Here is a 16,351-nt window from a genome sequence, read left to right as displayed (position 1 = left end):
AGGCTCCTTCCCCCTCAGGCTTGCTCCCCACTGAAGGCAACATCTGAACATTCTGGAATAGCTGTTTTGAGACAACTGGTCCACCCCATAGGAAGCAGAGCTACTGCCACAATGGAGCTTACATTTGGGGTCAGAGAAGGGCTGATGCTTGTTAGCATTTACTGGGTTTTATTTTTAATTCCTTCCCCTTTACAGGCTGACTGCATCTTGGTTGGAATTCCCTGAACCTTGGCAGCCACTGTGAGGGAAAGTCTAGTGCTGCTCTCAGGAAGCAGGGGTCAGTTATGGAAACTGTCCAAGCTCTGGTGTTTTTCAACTAGACATAGCAGTGTTTCATCAGAGGGGATGGTGACAAGACACCCAAGAAATGTGAAGTGTTTATAAGAAGGATAGTGCTTCCCACAGAGAAGGCAAGTCAGAAGAGCTTTTAGAGAACATGGGAAAAGTGGCCCAGGGAGAAGTATTGGTTGTAGAGGCCACAGAGCCAGGTGGCTGCAGCTGGGCTAGAAAACTGGGCCTTAGGGGTGAGCTGCTGTAATCTGGGCAGCTCTGCACACTTGTCTTTCTAGATACCTTTATACTCCCGGTGTAATGCTCAAGCTTGGTTCCAAATTGTACCATTGGTTAATGTAGGGATCCCTCAAGTAAAAATTTCAAGGACTGGAAAGATACAGCTCAGTGGTTAAGAGCACACACTGTTAGCCACCTATAACTCCAGGTCCAGGGGATCCAACACCCTCTTTTGGCACAGGGACACCTGAATTCACATTCACACCCCCAGGCACATATACATGCACATAATTCCAAATAGATCTTCAAGTTTTTTGTTTTTTTCTTTCAGTCTTTTAAACACTCTCTCGCGTGGGAAGCCTTTGCCCCCAAGCTGCCCCACCCCACCTTCCCATTCAGTCAGGGAATTTGCTCTCCCTTGGCCTCTAAGTCAGCTGGAAGCAGGCCAGCCTGGCATCCAGGGCTCCTGCTAAAACTTGGCTGTAGCAGGCTGTGGATGCGCAAGGGTCTACTGCCCACTGCCACTCTTGTGAAACCAGCTTTTCATGCTCACCTGCCTCTAAAGACTTCAAGCCTTCCTTCGTGTCCCCTCCCTTTTCTGCTCCACCCAAAGGGTTGTGCAAGAGCCAAGGGAACTTGTGATAATGGAGCCACATGCCCAGGTCCAACCCAGGCCCAAGGAACTTGACCTGAGGCACGAGGGTAAGCAAGAACACTTCTAGCTTCCAGGCCAGACGGGTGGCCCGGCAGCCACAAGGAAACTCATGAATGCCAAGGAGGGGAAGCTCGAATTCTTATTTATAGCGTGAGGCTGCAGAGGGGGAGAGCGCAGATCCCTTTAGAGCTTGGCACATGATTCATTTCCCCCGGGGACTACCGGGCCAAGGCAGGGCGTGCGCTGAGGCAGCCTCCCGCCCGCCGCACACTGGCCTGCTCGTTTATTTATGGTGCTTTATCAGGGGTTATGCACAGCGGCGATAAAGTTTATGAAAAGAGGCGGCGTCTCCGGCGGCGGGCTGGGCCCGGGCGCTCCTTTCCCACACTGATTAGGATCAGCCGGGGCTTTGGAAGCGGCAGTTAAGGATCTGGGTGCCGGGAGCCGGCTCCCCTTCCTGCTCCGCCCGTGCGGGCCGGCTGCGGGCCGGCGGGGGAGGGGGGTGTGGGGGGGGCGGGGGGGAGGGCTGTGTGGGGGGGGCGGAGGTGAGGGCGGGTGGCAGGAGCTGGCTCACCTCCGGACGGTGCAAGGCTCGGTCGGCGACGGCAAAGCAGCCTGGGAATCCAGCGTCCAGACCCCACTTGAAGAGGTGGGTGGAGGTTTAGGGGAACTTAGGCCACCCATTGTGGCTTCTTTTCCACCTCTCCTTTTCTTTTTGCATGCATTTTTCCTTTGAATTTGGGTTGAACAACATTTTGTAATTGCTGCAGACAGATTTAGAGATGAATACCCCTGGCCACAAAGAGTGAGTCTAGAGAAGGCGCAGCCCAGGGTTGTAAGTCACAAGAGCAGGCTCAGGCTGGACTTCCTTCAGTCACACTAACTTGCTTCCTCTTTATGGTGACCTCAAGGTCATTATCAGGCCATTTTACAGATGGTTAAAAACTGAGGCTCAGAGAGAGAGTAAGTGACTTATTTAAGATGACTCAGGCAGTTGCTGAACCAGAGTTTGACTTTAGTGGCTGTGGTTCAATAGCAGAGCACCTACCTAGCACAGGGAAGGCCCTAGGGCTCATCCCCCAACATTTCACACAAGAAAGTAACCTGAACCTTAGCAAATGGGAGCAGAGCACACTCACTAAACTTCTGAATTTGCCCACCTCTCTAGAACTGAGAACTAATCTGGCCTGAAATGGCCACTGTGGACATCCTGTGGAGGAGTCATAGTTTTGAGATTAGCGTTATGATTGATCTTCATAGCCAACCTGACTGAAGTTAGAATTACCCAGGAGACACAGCTGGGGGTGTTTTTGAAGGTGTTTCCAGAGAGGTTTAAGGAGAGAAGACCCACCTTGAACAAGAGTGAGGACATCCCATGAACTGGGGCCTGCACTAATAAAAAGGAAGAAGCATACCAAGGGCATTCATCTTTGTTTCTTGACTGCAGATACAAGGTGACCAGCTCCCTCACACTCCCACTGCCACACCTACCCTGCTGTGATGGACTGTTTTCACTTCAAACTGTGAGCCAAAATAAACCTACCCTTCCTTAAGTTGCTTGTGTTATTTTCTCACAGCAATGAGAAAGTAGAGGTCCACCAGACAGACATGGTGGTGGGATGGTGGCATTTCAAACAGAGAAATCATATGTAGAACTGCTTCTCAGGGCCAGCTGCTTTCACCGTCCACTGTCCCAGGAATGGGAAGAGCAAAGGCTCTCTCTTTTGTGGTTGCACTCAGCCTACTTCCTTGACCTGGACTGTCCTGCCTGGAGCTACTGAAATCCCACCACTCACCAGTCTTCACACCCACACAATCTCCCTCTGAGATCACATCCAGTCTGCTCCTTATCTCCTTGCCTAAGACTAAAGACAGACCTTCCTTATGCCTCCCTCTGGCTGCACCTGCCTCTCTGCATGAGAGCCCTTGGAGCTGGTCTTCATTATTACACTGCCCTGGTGCAATCCTTCCCTTATTGCTTGCTTTCTGCCTCACACCTGGTTTGATAGCCTACACACCAGAGGTGTTTGGTAACTGTAGTTAGTGAATACATAGGTGTAAGAGGAGAGGTGGTCTGGAACAGCTTCTCATCTCACAGGTATCTGTGCCTCTATGGATTTCAAACTCAGGCAGGCTAAAAATGGAGATCTGTGTCCCCACCAGAGGTCTGGACTATGCTGCCAAGAGAACATGAAGACCAGAACACACCTAGCAACCAGACTGACTGAGGCCAAGTAACCCAAGCTGTTGGCCCTTAAAATCCCTCCAGACAAGGAGTGGGATTAGTCCTGGGGCCAGGGCCTAGCGACGAGTCAACAAACGGAAGTCATGTTGCCCTAGTTATGGGGGAGAGTGCTGTGAGGGCTGGGAGCCAGGCAGGTCATTGCATAATCCAACTTGAATGCAGTAAAGCATTCTGTTGGGCTGGTGGCACGGTGGACATTTGACTCCACAGAGTACAGCAGCAGCTATAGGCACTTGCCAGGTTCATTGCTCATGGGATTAGGGCTGTGTCATGTTTTTTTGCTGGGTTTTGTTTTGCTCTTTTAGAACTAAACTTTTAGAAGCTCAATTGGAAAAGTCATATATAAATGCACTTTTTAAAGTAGAAAGAGGGGCTGGAGAGATCGCTCAGTGGTTAAGAGCATTGGCTGCTCTTGCAGAGGGCCAGGTTCGGTTCCCAGCACCCACATGGTGGCTAACAACCATCTATGATTCCAGTTCCAGGGGATCCAATGCCCTCTTCTGACCTAGTCAGGCATCACATGACACAGGTGCAAGCAATACACTCATACACTTAAAATAAAAATAATAAAATATTGTTTTAAAGTATTAAGAGCCTGCCATGATGGAGCATGCCTTTAATCCTAGCACTTGAGAGGCAGAGACAGGTTGAACTCTGTGAGTTCAAGATAAACCTGGTCTACACAGCAAATATTAGGCCACAGAGTTACATAGTGAGATCTTTCTCAAAGAAGAAGAAAGAGGAAGAGGAGGAAGAGGAGGAGGACCATTTAAAGGGGGTATACAAAGAAAATTCTACCTCCAATAATATACCCTCTAGTTCATCATTTCCCTCCAACATGTAGTCATGCTTGAGAACATTTTCAAGGCTGGGGATGTAGTTTAGTTAGTAGAGTGCTTTGCCTAGCATGCGTGAAGTGGTGGTTCAATTCTCAGCACCACATAAAGCCAGGCGTGGCAGCCCACACCTCACATTAGCACTCAGGAAGTGGAGACAGAAGGGTTGGAAGTTCAGTGTTACTCTCAGCTCTGTAGTGAATTTGAGGTGAGCCAAGGCTACACCAGACCATTTCTCTCAAAACTAAACAATTTCTTTTTGCAAAAATGCACACACACACACACACAAACATTTGCATTTTTACAATGACCCAGTGTGGGTGGCTGTTATGAATAAATACATTTGCAGGCAATGTTTATATGATGATCATTGGTGCTCTGGAAAAGAAGATTAAGATCCTTTGATTTTGAGAATTGTAGAATTAGTCTTTGGTATTCTGAATGAAGCTCAGTATTAAAACAGTGTGCACTAACAAACTCTGGGCATCTGAAGTATTACCTAGACAAGGCAGATCTGGCTCAAAGGCAGTAGAAAAAAGACCTAAGGAGGAGTGATTGGCTAAAACTTGAATAGATACTGCTAGGCCATTTTAGTCAGTGCCAATAGCTAGTCATAAGGATGGATCATAAGGAAATGACTGATGGAGATGCAACAGTTATTTGATAGGTAGATTCCCACCAAAGTATTGACGCACTAGTGGTGTTTACTCTGCTATATAATTTGGGGGGGTGGTCATAGAGGTGAACAGGGAATACTGAAGTGCCCTCCTGGGATGGTAAAATGGAGGGTGCTCTTATAGACTAGCCCCTGCAACTAGAATCATTCAATCCAGAGAAGGAAAGGATAAGAAGTGACTTAATTATTGAAGCACATGGCAGAGTAAGTTGAATTCACTCAGGCTCCCAAAGACCAGTGAATTTGTAAGGGGTGCTGTATCCCATGCCCTTCCTAACACAAAGGCTTTCTAGGCCCAGGAGCTATCCTGACTCTCCTTATTCCTACAGGGCTGTATAGGCACTGTGGACTCCAGAAAGCTTTGTGAAGTCTGGAGCAATAAAACTTTATGTCTTTTCCTCTACTGAGTGACATTCCAGCAGGAGGATCCCCAAGTTCTACCCTTGTGTACTCACATAAGACCTCACAAAGTGGTCATTCCAGGGTTTTTTTTTTTGTTGTTGTTGTTGTTTTTATGGTCTCTTTGCTTCTCAACAGGACTATAGAAATCCAAAGCTGGGGCTGGAGAGATGGCTCTGCAGTTAAGAGCACTGGCTGCTCGAGTAGAAGACCTGGGTTTGGTTCCCAGCACCCCCATGGCAGCTAACAACTGTTCATAACTCCAGTTCCAAGGGATCCAACACCCTCTTCTGGCCTTTGAGGGCATTGCATACAAATACATAGTGCACTTATATACACACAGGCAAAACACTTATACACATAAAATAAAAAATAATTTAAACAGAAGTCCAAAGTTTGTGTGGTTAAAGGATATTCAGAATTAGTTGCTTTTCAGTGAACAAGACTGTCTTCCTGGATTAACCTGGGGCTTCTTATATCTCATTTCCCACAGCCTAGTCTACCTCCCAGGAGGCAGAGGGCCTCTCACACAGCTGTCAGGCACGCTCAGACATGTCAGAACACAGCTCAGGTTTAGCCTAGGCTCTAGATTTGCCCTAATAATAACCAGCAAGTGTTCAGCTGTTTTGACAAAAGATTCTAATGAATTGTTCTATGAGGAAGGCCAACGGGGAGGCTCTGGATACAAACTATAGCAGGGAAGGATTTCAGTGAGGGAAAAGAAAGATTCCCTCCCTCCCTCCCTTCTTCTCTTCCTCCCTCCCTTTTCCTCTCCCTCTCTCCCTCCCTTCCCTCCTTTGCACCTTCCTTTCTTCCAGTTCCGAAGATTGAACTTCCAGGGTCTCACTTAGTTGCCTAGGCTGGCTTTGAACTTACTTCATAGCTCAAACAAGACTAAACTTGTGACACTCCTGCCTCAACCTCCTGAGAAGCTGGGATCATGGACTTACACCCCCAGACTTGGTGAAAGATTGATGATACTAAGGATGATACTAAGGCAAGATATTGCAGTCCTCCTTAGAATTCTAGAGCTTTCTTGCTAGCAGAGGAAGCTTAGCCTTTGGAACTGAGCTGCCCCAGCTTTAAAACAGAATGGTCCTTTCCTCAACTCAAGTCATGGAAATTTTCCATATAGATTTTTTTTCCCCTCCACACATTTTTCTTAAGTCTTAAACCTTTACACCTGCAGGCAACAAAACTAATGAACAAGTAGTAAACAGATATGAACCGGGAAAGTTGGAACCACGGATCCTGCTGAGTTTGTTGCTCTTTTTAAAGAACATGTGTGTTTGTGGTTTTATACTACCGGCCCATAATGCAGGCATATTTTCTGCTATTAAAATCATTCTTAATTCACAGGATGGAAAGAAACAGACCATTATTCCTGGGTGTTCCGGGAAGAGCCTCATGTTTCAGGAAGCAAAGGATGACCTTTCTTCACCACCTGAGCGCACTTGATCACTGTTGTAGGCTGAGGATGGCGGGCTGGTTTCCTTTCCCTTCCTTCCTCCCTCTGCTGTTCACACCTTGGCCCTGACTGACTCCCCACCTCTGCCAGGCTAAAGATAACCTCTTGATCTGGGACATCACCCACAAGCTAAATTTATTCTCAGGGGTGAGTTAGGGTTATCCTGACCTGTGACTCCAGGCAGGCACCTGAGCAACCCTGGCTGTAAGGCAGCTCAGGAGGGGGAAAAGGGGGAAGGAAAGATACAGAGAGAGATGGAAGCTGCTGAAAGGCCTTCAAAGAAAGAGGGACACACCCGTGACACACTGTGACTGTAGCATAAGTCCTGTGAGCTTGCAGGATTTGACTGCTTCCCGCAAAGACTCCTTTCTGTCAGTTAAAATGTTACTGTAATACAACTCCAGAAGGAAAAGCCCAGTGTTAATCAGGGCTCAAAAGTCAGTGGACTTGATGTACAAAATGGGGTATTTAATTTTATGATGTGGCTATGGGTTACATGAGAGACTAATAAAAGAACTCCATAAAAACGTGGCTTGCAGTGGTGGGGGTTACAGCCTCTGCCAGAGGGGCAGCTCTCCTTAGAAGTGGTTTCTGAGTAAAGCTGCTATCTGGCTGGTATGTGCGCCTGTGGCCACTCTGGTTCTTAAACTATTGCAAACCTTCTGTACCCATCATTAAGTAACGACCTCTCTTAGCTTCCCTGAGAACTGTTCTGTTGCCCCATCTGCCCAGCCCCTTCCCCCTCCATCCGGAGGCCCTCTGGGACTTGCCCACAATCCAACCAACAAATGCAGAGAGACTTCAGACCCAGATCTATGCCTTGTCTCTAATGTCACCTCACTCTTCAGTGGCTGGTGCCACTGCATAATATTTGCCAACCTTTTAAATATCTTGCATTCCACAGCTTGTCTTCCTGGGGCTGGGTCTTCCAGATGCCTGTGGAACAGAACAGGGACACGGTTCTACAAGAGTTTCCTGCACAGTCCCACAGTACCCACAGGCTTTCTTGAGGGGTGCTGCAAGGACACACCCAATCTTTTCCTTGAATCATACTTGGCAACCTTGAAGGAGAGCTTTAATAGGCACAGGGATGACCTCAGGGCAGAAGAACACTCTGGAAGAAACAGACAAATTTTCATAAGATTGCCCAACTGAGAGTTACCGTAGAGTTGGAATTAGGATAGTTGTACCATCCCTGGGTTCTCCTCATGGCCAGTACAGACCTCTCTATGCTACTGTCCCAGAAGACAGACAGCGCCTTTTGGGCCATACCCACTGCCATAGAGCACAGCTCCTTGACAGGAAGCTTACTGTATGTACCAACAGGGACTGAGATCTCCTCAACAAGCATAAGTGAGAACTGAAATCTTCCTGTGCAACTTAAATTTTGGTCTATCATTTAGATAGACTTGCAAGTCCAAAGAGCCATGACAAAGCAGCGCCATTGACTGATATGTGCTGAATTATCAGGTGAGCAGAGAGGTAATTCATTTATTCAGCCAACCGGTGTTTATTGGACAGTGCCAGGCAATGGGCCTGGTGCTGGAGGTTCAATATAGTCTGGGAGTGATTCTGCTCTGAGAGACCGTCTGTGCCACTGTTAGCTGTTGGGAGGAGACCCCTGGAACTTGGGCTGATCATTACCTCTAAACTTCATTCTGTGCCTAGGTCTATCCTAGATGAGGTCCATCCTGGGTGACTCTGAACAAGAAGCTTCCATCTTTGGTCTGCCTTTGTCCTCACTGGTCACCAACGGCCTTTTGAGTCAGTGAAGATGAAGGGTTGAAAATGGGGCCTCAGTTTATAGACACTGGATGGAAAAGCCTAGCCCTGCTTGCTGGCGCCTTCATTCTACTCTCTAAAAACACATGTGAAAGCCAAACAACAGGATCCTCTGTTGTATTTTGCTGAATGGGCAACTGAATGGAATAATTCTTTTATCTCTCATCAATAAGAGGTATTAGATGATGTAAGAAAGACAAGTTATTTATAAACATCATCTAAAGGTAATAATTTGGTGTGTATTTGTGCAGACATTTTTATTGGTTTTAATATGCTTTGTACATGAGGGAGACACATGCACATGAACATGTGACACACCCATTGACTATCTTGCATTCCTAATAAGCACAATTTTACATTTTAAATTACATTTTTATTTATTTATCAGTGGTGGGGGGCATGTGGATGCCAGAGGACAACTTGCAGGACTTGATTCTTTTCTTCTACCATGAGGGCTCTGGGGTTTGAACCCAGATTCCCAGTCTTGGTGGTAACACCTTTACCCACTGAGCCATCTCACTGACCCATAAACACAGTTTTACAGTAAATCCAGTTATTCAAGGACATTTACTTAATGAGTATAACATGAAGAATTTTCCCCCAAAGGAATCAGAGGAAAACAGGGTTAAATGATCCCAGAAGCAAACAAGGCATCAGCCACAGCCAGCAGATCAAGTGTGTCCTTTACATTAAAAGGAGGATGGTGGGCCGGAGAGATGGCTCAGTGGTTAAGAGCACTGGCTGCTCTTGGAGAGGACTCAGGTTCAAATCCTAGCATGCACATGGTGGCTAACAATCATCTGTAATACCAGTTCCAGGGGATCCAATGCCCACTTCTGACCTCCGTGGGCATTGTACAACACAGGTGTACTTATATACAAGCAGGCAGTATATTCATACACATAAAATAAAAATAATAAAATATTTAAAAAAATACCTGACATAAAAACTTGGGAAAGATTTATTTTAGCTCACAGTTTTGGGCATTTCAGCCTGTAGTTCTTGGGTCTGTTGAGTCCAGACCTATGGGAAGGTGGGATATCATGGCAGTGGACCCATGTGGTAGAAGCTGCTCACTTCAGGGCAGACAGGAAGCAGAGTGAGAGGATGGGGCCAAGGACTTGTCATAACCTTCCAAAGGCACATTTACTTCCTTAGTATTTGTGTTGGGCCACCCTCACCAGCTCGCTGAAGAGACGCTGAATTTGGAGAGGCAGTGGAACTCAGAGATGTCCTTCTTTTGGGAGCCTTGACTGGGACCAGCCCAACACTCTGTGAAGCTGTGCTGAGGACTCACAGAAACCATTCCATTCCTTCCAATACTGGCAGGATTTTTGTTTCTTATAGACCTTCAGGGGCCAAGCTTCTGAGTCTAGTTCTTCACCTATGGGACTCAGTAGGCCTGGAGCAGAGAAGCAAAAGATGTCAAGAAAACAATGGTATCAGATTATACAACCCAAGCAGAAGCAACCAGAACATTCAAACACACTACCAAACATTTAAAAAGGTCCTGAAACTCAAATATATTTTAAACCAAAACACACATGGGATGAGTTAAACCAGACTTAGAAGAGCAAATGAAAACATATCCCAAATATTACACCAAAATGCAAAAAGGTTAAAATCAAGAGAGCATAGAGTCTAGGAGACTATATCCAGGGGGACCTGAGATGTCAGCATGGAGTTGCAGAAGGAGAAAAATGAACAGGTGAAGCAGAGGGGTGGTTAAGCAAATGAGGAAATATCATTGTTCTGACTAGAAAAGACTTGGGCCTGTTGTTTGTCTATTTATTTTTTATTTATTGAGACAGAGTCTCACTCTGTAGTCCAAGCTGTCCTGAAACTCACTATGTATCCCAGACTGGCCTCAAACTCTTGATCTTTTTTCTTCAGTTTCTTGAGTACTTGGATTTACAGGTATGTGTCACCAGCTGGGCATGGTGGTGGCACACACCTTTACTTCTAGCACTCAGGACCCAGAGGCAGACAAATCTCTGTGAGATTGAGGCCAGCCTGGTCTACATAGTGAGTTCCAGGCCAGCTGGGGCTGCAAGGAGACTGTCTCAAATAAAACAGAACCAAACCAAACAAACAGAAAACAATAGCAAAACAAAATATGCAGGCTGGGCCTGAGATTTAAAAGAGGTCTTAGGGTACCTAGGATGGAAAGCCACATACTCAAACCCTTTCAGAACATTGTTGAACATCAGGTGTAAGGAGAACCTCTTGCATCCTTCCACATGAAGAAAACACCATTATAAAGGAAAGAGATGCTGTCACTCTTCCCCTTTCTCCCTTTCAACAGTGGAAACCTGAGAAAAGAATGTTTGTAAAATGCTAGAATCAGCCAATATCCTTTGTTAGGCATGGTGGAAGTGAGTGTGTGTGTGTGTGTGTGTGTGTGTGTGTGTGTGTTTTCCAGGGAGTCCATCTGAGAAAAAAATGCAGAAAATAAGCATAAGCAAATAAAAAATGAACTGAAATAATTCCAGACAGGCAATGAAGACAGAAGTTAGTAGCAGTAAAAGGAATACCCCCCCCCCCCCATGTTAGAGTTGGCCTTCATGGAATGCGTTTTGCTGTCTCATCCCAGGAACTGACTGGTTGCTTAAGGATGTCGCTCCGGGAAGGGAACAGGCCTGGCCTATGACTGTTCCCTTAGGCTTAAGGCAATTCCTGGAGAGGGAGCCGTCAGCAGCTAACACTCAGTACCCTTTATAGTGTGTGACATGGTCATGTGAAATATGCATGCAGATGCTACAATGTGCTGGGAAATCTTCAACAACTGGCTCTATGTGGAGATGGGGTGGGTGAGAGATCTGACTGATTTTCCTGGTGTAAATATTCCCATCATGGCTGATATCCAACTACCAGTGTGATGTCACTGAACAGGGCAATAGGCCTGGTGAGCATCCAAGTAGGCTATAGTAGATCACTGTGTGTGCTTAAGGAAGCTTGGGTAAGTTGTGAAGGGACAGGCAGAGTGTAAGGACCAACATTTCTGTTACCAGCACATCTCCGTCAGCGGAAGTGCTCTGAATTTGTATTCCACGTGTCCCATTTTCTTCCTTACTTTTCCAGCCCTCATCCCTGCAGCCTTAGGCCCTTTCCCCTACCCCACTGAGTGGGAGTTCCTTTCAGGTAGACTTCCAGACAGAATCTTAAAACACTTGCTCCCATGAAGCCTGGGGGTTATGGGAACCAGAAGATGCTTCTTGTAAATGGCTGTGAGGACTAACGGTCACCAGTGAATGGCCAACTTTATGCAAGAGGCCAACCAGGAAATATTCTTGGCTTTGAGGGACATATGGTCTTTGGTGCAAAGACACAGCTCCCACAGGTGCTAGATCTTTGACTTCACCTGTGTGTGATACTATTGTATCCTAACACCCAAGTAAGGATTAGTTATGGTTTCAAAGGGCCCAAAGGAAGAATGCAGACTTTCTGGCCAGCAGTCTCAGAGGAGGGTGGGAGGCCTGGTGGAGGTTTTGTAGTTCCACTGGCTTTGTGAATGAGTACCGCTCCTGGAACGCTTTCTTCTTTTTAATACAGTGTTTTTAAAAATGAGGAAAGGAAAACCTCAGATTAAAAAAACAAAACAAGAGGCTGGCGAGATAGCTCATTGGTTAAGAGCACCGGCTGCTCTTGCAGAGGACATGGGTTCAGTTCCCAGCACCCAAATGGCAGCTAACAACCATCCTAACTTCAGTTCCAAGGGACACCCTCTTCTGATCTCCTTGGGAATTGTATGACATGGGTACACTTACACACATGAAGGCAATACACTCATATACATAAAAATGAAAATAATAATTTAAAAAAACCCAAATTCCTTCAAAACCCTCAAGCCTACTTCTAACAACCTTAATTCTTACATAACAGGGTCCTATTAATTCAACCCTGGTGTTCAGTGGGATGACAAATGTCACAGCCCTATCAGGCTCACATCTGAGGATGTTGTTAATTCAGCATGTGGGAACACCCACCTGGGAATGACGCAGGTGTGCCTGGCCTCCACCTCTGAGGAGAGTGTCAGAGTAAACCGTGTGCAGCAGGCAAGAACCTTGCTGTGGCTAGGCATGAGCAAGTGAAGGCCCAGGATACTGATGTACAACCCAGTAGTCTTCTTGTCTCCTGAATTGTTGGGTCCGGTCTTGCAGTGCTTGGAAAGCTCCAACAGCATGTTGATGTAGGCTCCAAAGCTACAGGTTCCAGATATATTTAGGGCAAGTCTTGTTTCTCCTGGCTTCAAGTTTCTCATCTCTAAATGAGTAGTTTAGAGTTCTTGGACAGTCTTGTGACTTTTTGTGAATATGTATTTGTCTAGAATCTTAAATTTCCCTTAAAAAAATTAAGCTCCTAATGTCCTGTCTCTGACCCTTGCTGGTTTTGTATTTGTAGAAGATTGACTGTGAATGTTTTTAAGACCCTGCCACTTGCTAGTGACTGAACCTGAACCCAGGACACTGTGCGTGATAAGCACTTACACTATAACTTGGTGTAAGACTACATAGCAGCCAATTCTGTTTGGGCTTCTAGTTATTTTTAGATGTGGTTGTGTATGTGTTTATATATTGATGTTGGTGTTGGGAGAATTGTTTTCTAACGGAAATTCTTGCCTTATTGAATTTGACAATGACTTGCTTAAAAATCCCATTCAGAGTATAAGAAACCCCCCTCCCCCACTAATTATTACTAAACACTACATTTCTTTATGTGGCATCTGTTAAAGTAATATCTTGCTGACTTTCCCCTAGTGACCAGGAAGCTCAGAGCAGTATTTAGTATTTAGGCATGGCCCACCTTGATTTATATTGCAATGATCTTTTCTTTAGCTTTTAGTGTTTTCTGATTCAGAGATTTACACGGGTATTTGATGGAAGGAGTGAGGAGATATTAGGAAACATTCATACATTTATGGAATGGGTTCTGAATGCTCCCTTTTGAAATCTTCAACTACCATATCTTATATTTTACTGGTGTTATTATCTGCGACCCAAAGGCTGATGGACTTAAGACGGGAGTGATGTGAACAGGGTTGGAAGGGTTTGTTTATTTTGATCCAAAGGGAAAGAGAGCACTGGTCATCCCTTTTTGAGAAAAATATTTCTCCAAGAATAACATAATCCCGACTCAAAGGAAAAGCACCAGGCGAAGCTGAAGGCTTCATTTTCTCAGTGGCTAATTCTGAATTTAAACATAACCTTTCACTTCAGTCAGCTGTCACTTTCTTCACTGGAGACCGAGGACTGGACATAGGGTGATGAGAGAGCAGACTCCATGAGGAAGTGCTGACAGCCCTTCTTCATGGAGGAGATGAAGGGGCATGGCTACTTCCTTAGGATTACCATCCACTGCACTCAGATTAAACCAAGGCCAAAGAGGTGCCAGAATGCCCAGGCCATCATCCTCACATTGTACAGCCATTGCTACTCGCAGGGCCCAGCACTCCTGCGCCTCCATTGTTTTCTCGTAAACCCAGGGAGAACTAATCACTTACGGAAGCTCTGCTGTGTCTCAAAATGAGCACCAGGAAAATTCCAGGCCAGTGAGGTCATTGAAAACTCTCTGAGACACCCATGAGAAGTAACCCATCTTATCAGATACGCGATACACACCTGTAAACTCAGCTACTCAGAAGGCTGAGGCAGGAAGATTGAGAGTTTGGGTCCAGTCTGGGCAATTTTTCAAGTTCCTGTCTCAAATTAAAATTTAAAAAAAGCAATACCTGTATTCGCTTCAAAACTTCTCTTCCATCTTTCATCCTTATGTATAGGTAGCTTCTCCTTAAACTCCAATTCAATATCAGTCCCTCTGTGGATCCTCCCCTTTCTGCTCCAAACCATGGGTTTCTTGTCTATCACATCCTAGTAGCCTTTACTGCTTATTCTGTTGACCTGCTACTAAAGTTTCTTATTCAATGCTGACTCTGTGGAAGACTATGCTGATCACAGGGATATATTGCTTGGTTCTTTTTTTCCATATTGGTCGTCTATGCATGTGTCTGGAATCACCCATATACTGTCATCTTTCATATCACCCAATACATTCATGGAGCTGACAGCTACATGTCCAAGCATGAATCATGCCACCACACTAGAGCGGCTGCACACCATGGTGATAATTAGAAGGTACAATTCTAAAAGTTATATATGCTTAGTTTAAAAGTTTGGAAAATTCAGTGATATAAAGGGGAAAGCGGAATAAAGCAGTAGGAAAGGTTAAATGGGGTGAGGATGGGAGGACAGAGGAGGGAGCACGGGGAGAGATAATCAACATTAAAGGCCTTTAGAAAAAGCCATATGGAAGCCTACCACTATAGAAGCCTCTTAAAGTATACACATATACATTATAAAAAGAGTTACCTTATAGCAGGGGGATAGTGCCCCTACTAGGCACCATAGGCTAACAAAATAAAACCACAAAGCCAGGAATGAACTCCCCCTCTTGAAGTTGTTGACCAGGGGTGCCATAGACCCTCGAACAATACTGGCCATTGCCTCTGCTCTTGGTTACCCACCAGAACTGGATGGTAAGACCCTATTGCTAAAGACACTATATGCATGAGCCATAGAACAAACAAGGCGAAATCAAGCTGGTGCTGACTTCAGAGCCTGATCTCTACCTGCTAGCTTTCAGAATGCTGGAAGGTGTTATGCATGCCATTAAAAGGAAAAAAATAAATCATCAATCTTACCCAGCTGTGAATCCTGTGAACTACAACAACCACTGGCCTGGCAAGATGTCCACAGGTGCAACAGTGATATGACTATTATGTGAGCAGCCAACCAATTTCTAATAGGATTTAAGCTCTACTTCATAGGATGGTGCCCATTCCTCACACTGATACCAGCCTAGGAACCTGAGGCTGGAGAAGTCACAGGGCATAAGGGAAAGTCTAAAAAATAATTTCTAGTAAATAATTATATTAAATTATATAAAACTGACTCCTAATGACTTATTGTTATACCCATAGATTAATGCATCTCTCAACTCTCACCAGAGAAGCTCCCTCATAGATGGTGATTACTATAGAGAACCACAACCAGCCAATGTGCAGAGAACATTGTATGAGTATATTGCCTGAATGTATATAAGTGCACCTGAGTTGTGCAATGCCTTGGAGGTCAGAAGAGAGAATTAAATCTCCTGGAACTGGGGGATTAGGACAGTTATTAGCTGCCATGTGGGTGTTGGGAATTGAACCCAGGTTCTCTGCAAGAGCAGACAATGCTCTTAACTGCTGGGCCATCTCTTTCACCCCTATTTTTATTTATTTTTATTTTATGTGTATGAGTGTTTTGCCTGCATGTGTGTAAGTGCACCCATGTTGTGCAATGTCCACAAAGGCCAGAAGAAGGCATCAGATCCCCTGGAACTGGAGCTACAGAAGGTTGTTAGCCACCATGTGGATGCTGGAATTCGAACCCATGTCCTCTGCAAAAGCAGCCAATGCTCTTAATTGCTGACCCATCTTTCTAGACCTTCATCTTCCTTTTTTGTGGTCAATGTTTACAAATATGACCAGAGTGTATATGGAGGTTCAGTTTTGCTTTTACATATTTCCTCAATCATTAGTAAATAGTTTTGTATATATTTTAGCAACTCATTTTTTTTCTGTTATCTACTTGCATTATTTTTTGACCATTAGAGAATGGCAGTGCTGGTATTTTCTCCACTAACCAGCTACAGAAAACCAGTGAAGAGTTTGAAAACCATTTTAAAACACTTCATATTTTCTTGATGCCACACACTCTGTGGCATTTTTCTGAGGCCACCT

At 45.3% G+C, this 16,351-nt stretch overlaps 1 long non-coding RNA gene across 1 annotated transcript; it reads left to right on the top strand.

Moving 5' to 3' along the window:
* The first annotated feature begins 1,730 nt into the window (after positions 1-1,730).
* Positions 1,731-5,501, top strand: LOC115071376. Its single transcript, XR_003850460.1, has 3 exons — positions 1,731-1,814; positions 2,613-2,688; positions 5,460-5,501. It is a non-coding gene; the product is annotated as an uncharacterized LOC115071376 (long non-coding RNA).
* The last annotated feature ends 10,850 nt before the right edge of the window (positions 5,502-16,351 follow it).

This window comes from Nannospalax galili, unplaced genomic scaffold (genome assembly GCF_000622305.1).
Source record: "Nannospalax galili isolate Female #2095 unplaced genomic scaffold, S.galili_v1.0 scaffold599, whole genome shotgun sequence".
Classification (NCBI taxonomy): Eukaryota; Metazoa; Chordata; class Mammalia; order Rodentia; family Spalacidae; genus Nannospalax; species Nannospalax galili.
The sequence above is the reverse complement of the archived record's forward strand: the minus strand, read 5'-3'. Positions and strand labels throughout refer to the sequence as shown.